Source organism: Lissotriton helveticus, chromosome 1_1, assembly GCF_964261635.1.
Source record: "Lissotriton helveticus chromosome 1_1, aLisHel1.1, whole genome shotgun sequence".
Taxonomy (NCBI): domain Eukaryota; kingdom Metazoa; phylum Chordata; class Amphibia; order Caudata; family Salamandridae; genus Lissotriton; species Lissotriton helveticus.
This window is the reverse complement of record NC_136057.1, coordinates 1,258,615,926-1,258,632,175: the sequence shown is the minus strand read 5'-3', so window position 1 is coordinate 1,258,632,175 and position 16,250 is coordinate 1,258,615,926.

The following is a 16,250-nucleotide window of genomic DNA, read 5'->3' as shown; positions in this document are numbered from 1 at the left end:
CCCCCCGCGTCTAGGGGAGGGGTGCCTTTCGTGGGATTTTAGTGCCGAGGCAATGGTTTTGTTTCCCTGAAAGTGGGCAAGGGGAGGGACGCCTGAAATGCGATTAAAGAAGGAGGTGCATTGGCGGTCCCTCCCCTTAGGTGATAAAATAGCCGGAATCAAGGGAGTAGCCCTCTTTGTCCTCTCGCCTCGTGGAGTAGCCGGAAAGGCGCAGCAGGAACAGTTGGCTTTGGGTGGCTACCTGGGCCCTGCGGCGTTGGCGACTCGCAAAGGTGAGGGGGCCTCACGCGTAGTTAGGAAATGTACGGGGCATCATTAGGATGTAATTGGCTCGATAATAATGGCATATTGTTGAAAGTGCTTTTTCTTAACGGGAAGCGCGGCTGGGTGTTACTAAGTTGGGAAACTCTTTGAAAGTTTAACGTGTGGGTTGTTTCGGCATCCACCGCCACTTTATCTTGTGAGACACTGTTTGCTACCTGTTACATTTCGTTTGCTTGTGATGCTTGCACGGGTGCCACCATTGCCTGTGTGACGTTTGTTCTTGTGCCTCAGGGTCTTGCAAATTATTGCAGTGCGTTACCTTTAATCGTACTTTGTTTTCTCTTGTGGCCAGCACACTTCGCTATAACTGACGCACAATCTTAAGGCAGACCCTGGGGGCTTATTTGCAATCCCCTTGCGCCACTTGTAAATATGCCTCCCTGTTGTAAACCTGCACGTTCAGACCGTACAAACTCCTTTGTCGTTACTGACATCATGGGTTGCCCCTCCCGGCACCACCTCTGATTTTTCTGCTTTTGCCACGCAACTCTCTCCTCACATGTAAGGGACTTGAACCTGCAACCCTCCGATTCTCGCCGAAAAAGCGCATTGAAGCCTCGTCAGAGGTAGTAAGCGCTAGATAAATACAATTGTGTTACAATACAGTACAATACAATATATCGATCCTTTACATTTTAAAATCGGCAAATATGAAGCTTAGCATGTAATTTCCTGTTTTCCGCGGCGGTGCAATTGAGTGGGTTTTTAGCAGTATGGCCCACCAAAACCAGTATAAATGCAAGCGATTTCATGTTTGTGTAAAGCAACGCACGATGAGGCGAAGTGGAGAAAAATATATGAACACGTTGTGGAATGCAGCATGGTTTTGACATGTTTACGTTTGATGCTATTGTAACACAATACACAAACCAATAAATCTTGCGGTCTGCATAAAGAGTATTTCGTGCATTCTGAAATTAACAAAGTACTACTGCCCAGCGTCTTTGCGACTAGAATGAACGCTACAGCCGAGTTTACCCGGCGCGGGCACTCACTGCTACACACAACCCCCCAGTACATATTTTCCGATTAAAAGCATCTGCTTCGAGAAATGACAGCCTTTATTTCTTAAAGTCCTTTTAACGAAGTGTAGAGGAAGAACATAGGCAGGGCACCCCGAGACGCAACTAGAGTGACATTTCGGGGGGGGGGGGGGGGAGGGGCGAGGGGCTAGGAAAGAATTTCGGGGGGGCTGAACTTTAAACAATTGGTTGAGTGGAGAGGCAGGGGCTCTTGGAAGGGGTAAAACAACAACAAAGCTTCATTTACATGCACATGGCCTATTAAAGACTTGTGAAGTGCTCGGGTGCGGCTGTGTGTGCCCCGGAGCTGTCTGAGCCAGGGCCGCCATTCACGAGGGGGGGGGCTGAAGCCCTTTGGATTCCAATGGGTGTTGCGCGCCTGAGCGCACCTCAGTGGCTCCCGTCAGAGCTGGCCTTGGCTAGCAGTAATGCAGCATGTCAGTGTCACCAAGGCCTAGCATTCCAAGTCAACCAGGATTGACAAGTCAGAAGGTATGCTTATATGTAGCGATTTGTTGGATCTTGTACCGCCCAGAAATATGTTGGACACAGAGCATGAAGAAATGTTTTCACATAGGTTGGTACAAGACCGCAAGAACCTAGGGGCGAAAGGTACGGAAGGTGCAAAATGAATTGGGACGAACCGTAATTTGAGATCTGAATAGCCCATTGGATTCTTTAAGATGCGGGAGGTTGGAAAAGGACCTGCTATTATCCGTGACCCGGTCCTTAGTTCTGCAGTAAGTGTTAGCGCAGAACTTGAGAAGGAGAATTTTGACTTCGGTTCTCTAGCTGAGCAGCCTATATAATTGCTCAGTGTCTATTTACTGCTCCGTTATCAAAGGCAGCATGTTTCTAAGAGCGCTCCTAGTCATTGGTGAGTTGGTATTTTTTATTCACAACGCAAGCTGATTCCCCCATGCCCACTTGATGGGGATGACCGCAAATATAGAGCAGCATTTGACCCTGCTGTAGCTCTGCTGAATCTATCTGAGTAAAATCTCAGCGTGCCCCAGATAAACAGAACAAGAACAGACTTTTTACGCCTGATGTGGGAATGCTCGCAGTTGCAAAGTTATTGGTTGGATGCAATCATAGGTTGCAGGGGGCAATGGGGAAAGTACGTGTTCCATCCATCCTGCTGTGTACCCTTGTGGAATATTGGGTTTGCAAGGACCTCTGGGCGTCAGCAGACAGTTTTTAACTATGTGGAATACGTGGTTGCAAGGACCTCTGGGCATAAGCAGACAGTTTAAGTATTCTGTACCACGGGTCAGTGCAGACAATGGTTCTGTACTATTTTCCAGCTGGAAAGATCATGAAAACAGGAGTACATTTTTCTGGGTTGAAGAAATAAGCAACGCTGTCGGGGAGTAGTTAAAAGGTGGAAATGGTGCTCGTCAAGGTTGAATAAGACTGTTTACGGCTGTTACCCATTCTGGTGAACGAGTGCTGCCAGCAAATAAAATGGTAATTCCCATAGATTTCAGGGGCTGAGTGTGTGTGATGCTGAGCGTGCTTGCATAGCTTACGCATAGGTATGAGCAGCTTCAGAGAGCATTGGAGCTACAGTGGTTATACCTGGAAATTGCTTGGAGTTTATAAAGATGAACTTTCTGCTCCACACATTTGAGCGCCTTCGAAGTGGAAGACCATCTAATATTAACTGCTTGTTTTCTTTTCCTTTATATGCTGGCGGGGGCGCACTATGCTGAGAAGCTCGGTAACATGGTCGCCGGACGGCAACTGGCAGGAACTTAAGGATGGCCGTCATATCGGTGCCAGCACACATGGGAAGGAGTCCAGGTTCTCTGTGGTAACAGTATGGATCTTGCCACAGGATATGCCATGGTGGTGGAATGGGAACCTGAACAGCAAGGAGGGAAGCGAGTTCGCGTCTCAATGGGCTCATTGGCATGGGGTACTTTGTCAGATACAAGTTTCTCCCTTAGTGCTAACACGTTAAAATTTTGGTGGTGGCTACACATTAAGGGGGGATTATCCTCGGGGGCCAGGTGGATAGAGCTTTCCCAGCTAGCCCGGTGGGGGGCCTCACCGTTGTAGTGGCTTCCTTTGAGCTTGGTTGCTAAAATGCATCGTGGTATCTTTTACACACAGTAAGAAACAAGTGGGCATGGTGCCGGGCGGATTCTCAGATACGTCATAATATGGCAGCAGGTTACATAGAAGAGACATTGCAAGATAAGCGGTTTATCCATAAGTACTTGTCTCTCATTATTGACAAGTCTCTCATCATCAATTACTTGGAGCTTACTGGGGTTAATTTCACTTAATTTAATAACGCCTAATTTATTTCATGCACGATTTTAGCAGGTTTCTGACACACTGGAGTTGGTTTCACTTGACTTTAATAACACTAGCAGGCCTAATTTATTCCTGCACCATTTCATCACGTTTCTGACACCATTTAATCTGGTAACTGCAAGGAACTGTTGGATCATAGCTCAGTGGGGACAGCAGTAGGGGGATTTGGGCCTGCAGAACATGAGCAGATCATCTCATGTGGTGCTTGTTAGGACCTAACTTTTCAAATCCCTTTGGAGTAGTGATTAAGGGCACGCGAGGTTACCTTGCGCCAGTTGCAGGTGCAGGGGTTGGTGGGGCAACTCAACTTTGCTTTATGAATTATGCCCATGGCCAGGGTCTTCTCCAGGAATATTGACAGGGCAATGTCAGGTTTAAGGAAAAACACCACCACACTAGGCTATCGGTGGGGGTATAGGATGACTTGGTCACGTGGAGAGAATTTTGGAGTGTTTCAATGGTTCGGGGATTGGGCAGCACCCAGCACAGGCGAACGGTGAGTTAGAGGGTTACACAGATGCGGCAGGCAGTGTGGGGTTCGGTGCAGTGCTAGGTCAAGGTGACTAGAGAACAAGCGCATTGTGTTTTGGTCAGGCAGCATGTCGGTACTCCTGGCAGTGAACAGTCAAAGGGCACGTGGGTACTTTGCTTGCTTCAAGAGATGGGGTGGGGTTGCCTCAGGCGTAATGTGTATTTTACTGCCAAACATGTACCGGGTGTGGATAATGTAGTGGATAAGGCTCTGTCTCTTTTAAGTTGACAGGAGTCATAGCGCGATGGCCGCAGGTGGGCGTTCAGATGACGGTCTTCCCGGAAAGCCTATGGAGGTTTGGGGCCCCATTGCTCTCGAACTCATAGCGGCGTCGATGGCGCGCAAGACTAAGTGGATGTATGAGAAGGCATGGCAGGTATACATAGAAGTGGTGTGGAAAGATGGGAGCACAGTGGAATTCACAACACAGGAGGTGCTACGGTTCATAGTTCATCAGAAAGAGAAGGGGCGGTCGTTGACCATTGTTAGGAGGCAGTTGTCGGCAATTGCCTTCTTTGCTGGATTAAAAGAGGTAGCAGATCCTACCAAGTATGTTGGAGTTAGGCAGGCTCTAAAAGGTTGGGAAAGGCTGGCTCCAAGCGTGAAGGATAACAGGAGACCCTGGTAAATATCCTGAGCGTGTTATCTCAGGTGTGTTGGTCGTCATACTTAGTACATTTGCTGAGATTGGCGTATTCCTTCGCCTTTTTAGGAGCATTCAGGATATCGGAGCGCGCAGGTCAGAGTAAGGAGGTCAAAAACGGACCCGTTAGGAAATGCCGCTTGGGTCCAGCTAAGATCAAGCGCTATGTCAGACTACAGCTGGTGTAGGTAGGAACCAGGGGTTATGGCGGTTTGATAATTATGCCCTCTTCTGCTCTTCTGTCTTTTGTCTGGGGGCTTATATGCAGTGGTGTCAAGTAAGGAGTCGCAGGTATGCTGGTGTGGAGATTCGGTTATACACAGAGCCTGGAGAATTGGGAATGCAAAGGGCCATGGGAGTCAACCATAATTGGTTAGGAATTGATGGGCATCGTGTGGAGGATGTTGCAGGCCATTTGCAGAGTGCGCTGGACGATGGTATGCCCATTCCAGATGTGTTGGTTATTCACTCGGGGTGAAAATATGGTTCCGTGTGGCAGGAGGGGATGAAGAAGACCCTGTTCTGTACCTTTTCATGGGTCAAGAGAGTATTGCCAGACACCATTATCTTATGGTCAGAGGTGTTCGCTAGTAGAGTCTGGGGTGATGGAGTGTCTTTAGACGTGACGAACACGTCTGTGTGAGAACTGAATCGTGAGGTAGTGAAACTATAGCGGGGTTTCCAAATTCATCCCAGTAGGCATATTATGCTGCAGGCATTAAACTCGGATTTGTGGGCAGAGGTATTGCAGCTGTCCAGGGCAGGATTGGAGCTGTTTGTCCAAACTATACTGGGGGGCTATGGAGTTGCATTCAAAAGTATAGCCCAGAGCATCACAAATGGAAGGTGGAGCAGCTTGGGGGGGAGGGCAAGAGCGCCAGTGGGCTACTTGCCCTGTGGCGGGGTCCCGGACAAGAGGAAAAGGCCCGGTTACTTCTTTATGCGGAAACTGCCTGACCTTGCAACAGGGAGGCAGTCATTGGGGCTCTGGGCTGGCGGGAGAGGGGGCCGTCCTGCTGGTGGTCCTGGACTCTCCGGCCCTACCCTAGTAGCCGGTGCTTGGATGAAGCAACATGGTATCTCATATGGACGAAGTGGTAAGGGGTTGGGTTGTGTCCTGCTGGTACAACACGCCTCGAGTGGATCTAGAGCTGACAAATTGTAAATACATGGTAACCTGTGGCGCAGATGGATACTGCGCCTCCTTATGTTCAGTAATGGTATTAAGTGGTAAGGGGTTGGGTTGTGTCCTGCTGGTACAACACGCCTCGAGTGGATCTAGAGCTGACGAATTGTAAATACATGGTAACCTGTGGCGCAGATGGATACTGCGCCTCCTTATGTTCAGTAATGGTATTTTGATGGTTAATAAAATTGGTCAAAAGTTGGCGGTTTAATAACAAATAAAGATGGTGTTATTGACAAGTAATAAAAGCTACGCAGTGAACACCAAGTTTGTGTAAAGTGTCTTTGTGGGGGGGGGGGGGGGTGGACGAATGGCACGGATATCCCCACTATGAGAGGCACCCCCCGCGTCTAGGGGAGGGGTGCCTTTAGTGGGATTTTAGTGCCGAGGGAACGATTTTGTTTCCCTGAAAGTGGGCAAGGGGAGGGACGCCTGAAATGCGATTAAAGAAGGAGGTGCATTGGCGGTCCCTCCCCTTAGGTGATAAAATAGCCGGAATCAAGGGAGTAGCCCTCTTTGTCCTCTCGCCTCGTGGAGTAGCCGGAAAGGCGCAGCAGGAACAGTTGCCCACCCACCCATCCCTAAGTTTTAAGTAGATTTGGCGCGGTCCCGGACAAGAGGAAAAGGCCCGGGGACTTCTTTATGCGGAAACTGCCTGACCTTGTTCAGTAATGGTATTAAGTGGTAAGGGGTTGGGTTGTGTCCTGCTGGTACAACACGCCTCGAGTGGATCTAGAGCTGACGAATTGTAAATACATGGTAACCTGTGGCGCAGATGGATACTGCGCCTCCTTATGTTCTGTAATGGTATTTTGATGGTTAATAAAATTGGTCAAAAGTTGGCGGTTTAATAACAAATAAAGATGGTGTTATTGACAAGTAATAAAAGCTACGCAGTGAACACCAAGTTCGTGTAAAGTGTCTTTGTGGGGCGGGGGGTGTGGTGGACGAATGGCACGGATATCCCCACTATAAGTACCATTGGTAGCGCTGGTGGCGCCCGATCGAACAATCATTTTTGGCACCCCCACTTCGCATTTGTATCTGGTTATATTTCAAAGTAAGTATATACTTTCTCCAACAAGCTGTGATTCAGGCACCACAAAATTATTTCTCCAACAAGCCGTGATACATGCACCACAAAATTCAGAGTAGTTGTGTACCTTCAGGCTTTCCCGTCGTTTCAGTTTCTGTGAAAAGAAAAGGCAATATTATGTTAAGTCAAAATGTGTGTTCAAATTACACGTCCATTCGCAAAAAAGTACTATTTCATCGCACTTCCTCCTGCGCCATATTTTGCACCTCTGTAAATAAAAGCTGTTTTTTTCCGTTCCGCCGAGAAGAACCGAAGATGCATTTCGGTGGTGCTAAATGTCATAAAGCAAATGCTTTCTTCCTTTAGATGATACGGCTTGCGTCCTGTTGTCACGCTCCTTTGGTCTTTGCTCCTTTTCAGAATTTGAAGAGACAACTCAAGCTTCGTCGCTCTCAGGGTCCCCGTTCCTCGTACCTCTCTCTAATTAAAATGTATTTCACTTAGGGGCAGATTTATGACGGCCTTGCGCCGCCAATGCGTCATTTTTAACATGGGAAAAAGTGACGCACCGGCGGCGCAAGGCCTTCATAAATCTGCCCGTGTTTAGTCACGAGAGCTATTGACCACCTTTGAATGCTACCGCCAGGATCGATATACCTACTCCTATATATGCTCTTCAAGAAACTGTTGAGAAATTGACACCTAAGACCGAATCAATTACTTTCATAATTATTACAGACACCACACATGTATACACAGAGGAATTAAGGTAATACAGTTAGAGGAATTACGGTAAAATTAATAATCAAAGAAAGTGATTGTTTCAAGTACTACACACTCCGTTTTAAATATTTTCAGACAATGTACACTTACTCTGTGGCTGAAAATATGTAACAGTATCAAATTTGTGGAGATTTTATGTGATTTAAAAAGTTAAAATTAAGAAACTGGAGAATTAAATAACAAAACCTAGAAGGAGATCAATTTAAAAAAGCTTCTGCTAAGTGTTCTAATTGAGCAATGCATTGCAGAAGCCCTAAATTACACATTTTAATTGCTTGGATCTTAATATTCATAATATAATGCAATAGTATGGAAAACAAACTCTTGAGGGGGAAATATATTTCAAAACAATACATAGCAGAGAAAGTTTACATATTCATGTGTCTACGGATGAACGCAATACACATATCAGAAAGTACAGCTGATGGTATTTTAAAATTCAATCATACACAAAAGTGATGGAAGGAAGGCTTTAAATAATCTCAGCCACTGGTTATCACTCGGGCCCCATCATCATTTTGCACAACATGCCACCTCGTTTGCTACCTAGCCATATGCTGATGCTCTTCCAACAGGAACAGCCAAGCATCAACAGCCAGGCCAGGTCCTGTTTGAATCAGGACACAAGCAACCCAAGACTGGTTTTTCCCTGATTGGGGCCCTTCGATCATGTGTAACTTGGCTCCAGTGGCACAGTGAGCACAGGACCCACATCTGGGCATCCCAGATATGCATATGATTGGGTCCAAACTGAGGTGGAATGGTGTGCAAAAAACCAAAGGACTGGCTTTGACCAGTGTCTGAGATGAAGTCAAGCATTCCATCCATCACCTTTTTGTACGACTCCCTATGTGTGACCGGGATGCCCAGAAATGGTTCCCCTTTTCATGTACGACTGGAGAATAGCTCCAAGCTGAAGAGGCTCAATTAGGCCAAAACTAGACTTGTGCTACTTGTGTGTGTGCTCTGAGTCAGAGAGGTCCTAGCTTGCCAATGTGGGCTGGATTGTTCTTATCAGAGCAGGACGAAGACTGATTTGCATATGGCTAGGTCTAATCTGAGTCAGCATGGTGGGCAAATGAATGATGGGTAGGAATGCTGTCCTAAGCAATTGCCATTGGTTACACTAATTGCAAGTGTTCCTCCCATTGTGTGCCTGATGTAACACCCTAAGTGGCCAAGAGTATGCTCAGACATCAGCCCCTTGCTCACTGTGCCACTGAAACCAAACTACACTGACTGATGAGGCCTAATCAGGCTGAAACCGGTATTGAGTTGCTAGTGTACTGGTTGAGAGCAGACCATCTTGGCAGTTCAGGCTGGACTGTTTATACTGGAGCATTACTAAGACTGATTAGCATTAAACTGTGTCAAGTGTGTGGTGGAGTTGGTGGCAAAAGAATGCTGGGTTGGAATGCTGCCCAAAGCGATTGCCAGTAGTTAGACATATTACAAGCATTTGTCAAATTACATTTTGTATGTTCGATTTTCAAATTTAGAGCATTAACACATAATAAATGGTAGCTAAAATAAAAAAAAGTGGAAATAATAACTCCAGACTGAGCACATGTGACATAGGTGACACTTCGAAAGAAGCACAGTGAAACATCATAGGAATCATTGCAGAAATTCGAATTCTGTTTTATTAAGCCCAATATTTTGTACTGCTGCCTTTTCTAAATTGTGTGTAGATGATAGAAACACAGCTACTGGCAAAATTAAAAAAAAGTCATAATATACAGTAGACAAATACACTTGCACATTAGCACAAGACCTTAATTCCAACACCGTTATCGTACTGTTTAGAAATATATTTCTTGAGGTACCAAAAAAACCTCTATGTCACATGTACAATAAACCAATCAAAGTGTCAGTGGACTAATCAATCCAATAAATAAACATATATGCTGGCAACATCAGTTTATTATGCTGTTAGGAAGAAATGTGCAGAGCTAACATTTTGAACATTCAAAGTTAAGTCACAATATTCCAGGTAGTCAATATGTTTTCAGAAAAGTGTTGCCTTGCACCCTTAATACGTGTTGCTTGTTTGCCTACTTTTAGTGATGTCATAAGCACAGACATGTTCAAGTAATGGGGTCAATCGAAAAGCAAAACCAATTTGACATCTGTGATAATGTGATTACTTAATGTTGTATAAATATAAGCTGATAATCTTCCAAAAGTTTTACTATTTGATATTTGTAAAAAGAATATAACTCAGAAAATATTAACCGTCTTTATAGTGAACCCATTTAAATAGAGAAATAAAATCTGGAGCAATGTCAGATTTCCAGCACAAAAAGACCAAATTCAAAAACATGGTACTAGTGGGCGTGAGCACTTTCATTCAGGTTTCCATTGGTGATTGCTTTCACCTGTGAGGAGGAGGAGCTTACGCCCGAGCGGAGCAGAGTGAAGCTGGAGTGAAGACGGAGGAAATCTGTGATCAGTGCCGGTGCCGGGGACAAGAGCTGGTGACTAGAGGAGCTAGGGTTGAGCTGGGGCCAAGCCGCGTTAAGCCGGGTTGAGCAGATGATGTGGCAGCAGTTCATTTCCCTGCTCCTGGCTCCCCCGGCTCCCCCGGCTCTATCACTTTCCTTACATTGAGCGGAGATAGCGACTAGGGCCGCTCTCCCGCTGCTCTCACCTCGAGCCGCGCAGAGCCGAGGCAGACACAAATTGGACTATTTTGACTTTAAGGCAAAAACCAGTTAGCTAGGGAAATTATCAGAGACTTCCCCCGCACGGCCGTCATGAACCCTGGCATCAAGTTGTATGCGTAGTTCTGGGCGAAAGATGCAGCTTTAGACAGGACGGCCCGTCTCCTTGTTCAGAAGCCAGCATGTGATCCTGGACCTGTGGGCTACCGTATGCGAATATATGACGTTACAACGAATTCCGTTGCAACGCATGCCTTTACCACGCATGCGTTACAACGGAATTCGTTCTCTACGCATAACCTTTACCACTAATATTCCTTTACCACGCATAGATTAACAACGTTTATCGTTGTTAATTTATGCATGGTGAGGCATATTCTTGTTAAAGGTTACACCTGTCCTCTTTCACGTCTCCAGCCTCTACTCCTTTTCATTACCCCTGCCATTAACCCTTATTTTAGAAAAAATAATAATAATTTTCCCTTACCTTTTCAACTCGTCTCCTGGCCATCTTCTTTGTTACGTCGGTTACGTCGGCCGTACGTCCTAAAGAGGAAGCGGAAGTTTAATTCCGTTTCCTCTTTTACGACGCTGATCGCATGTCCTCACTTCAGGTATTTATTTATTTTTGGGGGGGAAGCCCCCCCAACCCCCCTTTTTTTATCCCTCGATTTTTTCGTTATTGGGGGAGACCCCCCAAACCCCCCCTTTTTTTCATTTACCACACATACCTTTACTATGTATTTCGTAGTAAAGATATGCGTGGTAAATCCTCTCGTTGTTACCACGCATGCGTTGTAATGCATGCGTGGTAAAGGTTTTCGTGGAAACGGCTTCGTTGTAGAGGCCGTTTCCCACCGTATGCGAGTAAGGAATTGTAATACAAAAAAGACTTTGAAATGGCCTCCAGCCCTTTCAAGGCGCCGAAGCAATGGGGCAGAAACAGTCGACATCCCGCTGTCCGAGATCGGCGCTGGGAGCCGGAGCGCAGCTGCAGAGCCAGTTGGTTGAGCACAGTGTGTGGCGGCCGGGAGGCTCGAAGGGGCGGCAAAGTCTGCCGCAGCTGAGCGCCGGAAGTAGTGTCTGAAGATGGGTCGTAGATACTCAAGCGACCCGTAGACCAGGAAAGAGGTGTTGCCGCCTTGAAAAGCCGAGCCTGGGACCGAGTGGAAAAATAGTACCACCCAAGCGCGACCTCGTATGCGCTGCAAAGCTGCGAAGCGGGCCAAGCGGGCACCGAGACTGATGAAAAGCGGCTGAGTTACCGGAGCCGTGGAGCCATGGAGCGACCCTGGCGGAAGAAGCGGCCCATAACTCAATCGTTTCAGGGGCCGGGACCTCACCCGTGTGTGAGAGGTGAGCAGGTGAGCAGGAGGACCGCCGGAGGTTGGGAAGAGGGCTTGACGGCCGTATGGTGTAGCAAACGCGAGCCTGAATTTGCAACGAGGAGAAGGATGAGGCCTAACAGAGGAGTGTGAGTGCCATCAGTAACAACCCCAGCACCTTGGTCCCTGAACCTGCCATACTCTATCTGGGGCAGAGAGTGAGGGGATCGGCAGACCGGAGGACAGGAGGACTACACCTCCATCATCTTTTGTGGCACCGTCATGCCGCGCATCACCAGCAGAGCGCCAGGAGGCGCCTCAAAGGGGGCCTTAAAGGGGGTCAAGGCTACTGCGAAGCCCGAGCCAAGGGCGGGCTCGTTTCAGACCAGATGAGACCAGGCCGGGCCCCCCTTCTAAATCCTGCAATAGATCAAGGTTAGTCTATACTTGTGCACGGTTGCCCTATGTGGGAACAGATTTTTATTGGTTTTTTTTTGGGACAGCTGCTGATATCGTGCCTAGCTCATGATGAATACCTGCGAGGGAAAGGGGAGGAACGCCTTAACGGGCCAAAGTGTAGCTGGGACTTTGGATCAATTTATAATCAGAGCCACTTCAGTCCTAGCCCATGAAATCGCCCTGACTGAGCGTCGCCTATCTCTAGACCCCCTGCAATTGAAACGATCTTCACTGGGAGGTCTGATGTCTGTGCCCTCACCTGAACATTGTCTAGTCACAGGTGCGGATCCTCTCAGCGTGGCAGGAGGTAATAGCCAGTCACCACAGGTACCAGTGAATATTTCCAAAATATTGGAGTCTCCTTTTAGTCTTGCACCTGTTGAGCTGGTGCAAGAAGGCCCAGAGGCTACAGCATGTAGCACATCCCCACACGTTTCTACAAGATCTGCGCCTAAATCCAAATCCATATCCCAAGTTATGGAACAATTCCCGGAGCCGGCCACAAAGAGAAAGTGGGGAGGGGGCCCCCATAGGCTAAAAAATGCAAAGATGTCCAAAACGAACATGAATGGTGGGTCTGTGACTGTACCACCGCCAGCGATAATCAAGCCTCAGAAAACCACTTCTTTATTGGGTGCTCCAAACCCGAACCCAGTTGGTGTTTCTTCACTTCAAGTCCACGAGGGCTTTTGGGTCAAAATGGGGGCCCTAATCTCGGCATCTATCTCGCCATTTCACGAGAGATTGAGTCTATTTGAGGAAAAACTATTTAACTTTGAACAGTTTGCTGTGTTTAATCTTGGTTCCATTAAGGCCTCACTGGGGGAAAACAATCTGTCATCTGGGATGATAACAAATGTGTTGCATAACCTTGTAAATCCTAATCCCCCATTAGCCCTCCCTATAACATCCAACTCAATGTTTATATCACCTAGTAGGAATGATGGGGTTGGTACTGCTTCCGATGTTGGTGTAGGGGCTCTTGGAGGCAATGGAGGCGAGCTAGGGAATACATCTAGTGAATTTCCCCAATTTATCCCAAGTACTCTGAGGATGGAGGGAGGCATATCCTGTGCAAGGACAGCAAGGTCTACAAGTAACATCCAATCAAATAACCCTATTTGTGGTTCAGATAACCAATTTACTATTGCCCCCGAGCGTTCTAGCCACAGTAGCGCATCATGGTTTGGCTGCTAGTTCTCTTAGAAATGATCATAAGGTTCTACATCTCCCACCTGCTGCGTCTCCATTGGTGGTGGTTCTGAGGAATGTCCCAACCCTAAAACCTGGGCAGGCCGAATCCATTGAGCAGCTAATGGCAAAAACAATTTACTGGCTCAATGTACATATGAAGGAAGCAGGGGTGTGGGGGTGGGATATTTGCAACCAATTGATAATGGCCAGATGCTCATCTTGGGTTGGATCTTTTATTAAGGATCGGGGAGGTGACTGTGTGGTTGCCAACTTCAACAACAAGCACGTAGTTAGACTCGTATTGGAGTGTCTAGGGAGCAGGAATGAAGGGCATTGTCCTGGACAAATATCTCTTCTACCCCTAGGGTTTTTCTACAGACCTCGTCATCATTCCTCGCCAGGAGGGGGGTCTTGTAGTGCTCATTATAGAGCCATAGGTTGACCCTTTGACCTTAATCTAGCTAATAGATTTTCTCCCTTGTCTGGCCTAGACGCCTGTGATTGACTGCCACCTGTAGAACCACTAGGGACAGAGAACATCCCCAATCAAATCGTTACCCCCCATGTGATAGATTCAAGCCCTCAGTTAGTGACAACTAGCGGGTCTCAGTGTACAGAGGACTTAGCACAGATAGGACAAGATGAGGGATTAAGTCTAAGCACACTGATGATTTTATCCTGAAACATCGGTGGGTTGCTATCGAAGAGTAGCTCCTCTGATTGGTCTAATTTCATGGAGTCCTATGATATCATTGCCTTTCAGGAGACCTGGTCTCTGAGTATGATTATTCGGCCAGGATACCTGGCATTTGGTAAGCCAGCAATTGCGAGCACTAATGGGCGTCCCTCAGGTGGATTAATTATCTGGGTTAGACAACAGGCGGGTTATCAGGTAGAAGAACTGGGGATTGATAATCCGGATATCCAGGTTATTTAGATAATTCCTGATGATGACAACGAGTTTATATTGATAAACGTCTATGCCAGAGGGCTGGTGGGAGGCAAGGCTTCACCGACCATCTCCAGCCTGGATACACTTATTAAATCATTAAAAGGGTCATGTAACCAGATCATTGCGGGGGACTTCAACTGCACATTCGAGACACTTGGCTTAGAAGACGGTAACCTCACTAGCAATGAGGATTCTACTTGGGGTATTCCGTCTCTGATGTTAACTCCAATTAAGAAATGGACAGAAGCTGTCCTTCAGTTAAAAAGTTTAACTCTGGAGAGGGGGCTCCGGGCTGTCAATGGAAGATCAAAATCAGACAGTAAAGGTAACCTCACCTACACCAACTGGCTAAGAAGTGGTAGGATCAATTACTTCCTCATTAATTTAGAATTTTGGCAGAGGGTGAGGGACATTGAGGTCCTGAAAAGACCAGAGAGTGATCATAATCCCCTGATATTATCTTTAGAGGTAAAGTCCCGCCCACTCCTGAGGGGTACAACTAATGTTGTAACAGCACATGTAATTCTGTCCAATGACTGCCGTAGGTTAAAATGGGCTCAGATTTCTGAGGATGAGGGATCTCTAAATAGGATTAAGTCAACATTTGCAGATTCTCTTATTGCCCTCTGACAACTTGACCTTAATGAGGACACTCTTCCTGCCCTTTCAACAGCTCATAAGACCCTGTTTGCTAAGTTGAGATCCGTTTTTACAAAATCCAAAAACATAACCAACATGTACACTACCCACAAGTCAGCTAAGTGGTATGACGGGGCATGTAGGATAGCCTACATGGATTTGTCTAAAGCAATAAGGGCAGGCTCAATGCAGGAGGTAAGGAAAGCGAGGTCTGACTGTAAGTCTACCCAACAACGGGCAAAAAAGGAGTTCGACGAAAACAGATGGAGGGACTTGTTAGATGTGAGTAATAGAAAAAAGTGGTGTCTATTCTGGCAACTAATTAAGTGAGGCAGTGATAATGCCGGTCCGGTACCAGCCAACAATGTCCCTACAGAAGTTTGGGTTGCACACTACCAGACCCAATTTTCATCCCCTGTAAGAAGCCCAGGGCAGTACCATTGTGTAGCCCCGGATCAAGCCCTAACATTTACCCTAGTGGACATTGAGCGTGCCCTTGACGGGGTAACTACAGGCAGGGACCTGGGCCCGGATTGTATCCCAGCCGACATATTTAAATCTGATCGGGAGAATTGGATCAAATATATTTCTATTTTTGTGAATGGCTTGGCCAGAGGCACCCCCTTCCTGGATTCCTGGCGTGGGGCTGAAATTATCCCCATTTACAAAAAGGGGGATTGTGCCAACCCGTCTAATTATCGGCCCATAAGCCTTATAGACACGATGCAAAAGTTGGTGGCCAGATTAGTGCTATACAGGTTTAATAATTGGATTGATGACAACAAAATTTTATTCACCTGTCAAGCAGGATTTCGTTCCCATGTTAGCACTATCAACCAAGTCTTTAGATTCATGTTAATATACTGGAATACAGTGATCTTAGCTGGAGGGACCCTGTATGCAGCATTTATAGATCTTAAATCTGCATTTGATTTAGTTCCCCGTAACAAGCTGTGGGACAGTCTTAAGGAATCAGGAATGCCTGCGGAGATCTTATTTTTCATCATAAAATTACATGAATCTACCAATGCCCAAGTCCGTTTGGGTCAACAGGGTGAGCTAACAGAAAGTTTCCCTGTGAACAAGGGAGTTCGGCAGGAGTGTGTTCTCGCCCCTACCCTCTTCTCATTGTTCATAAATAATGTTATCTCATATTACACCGATTTT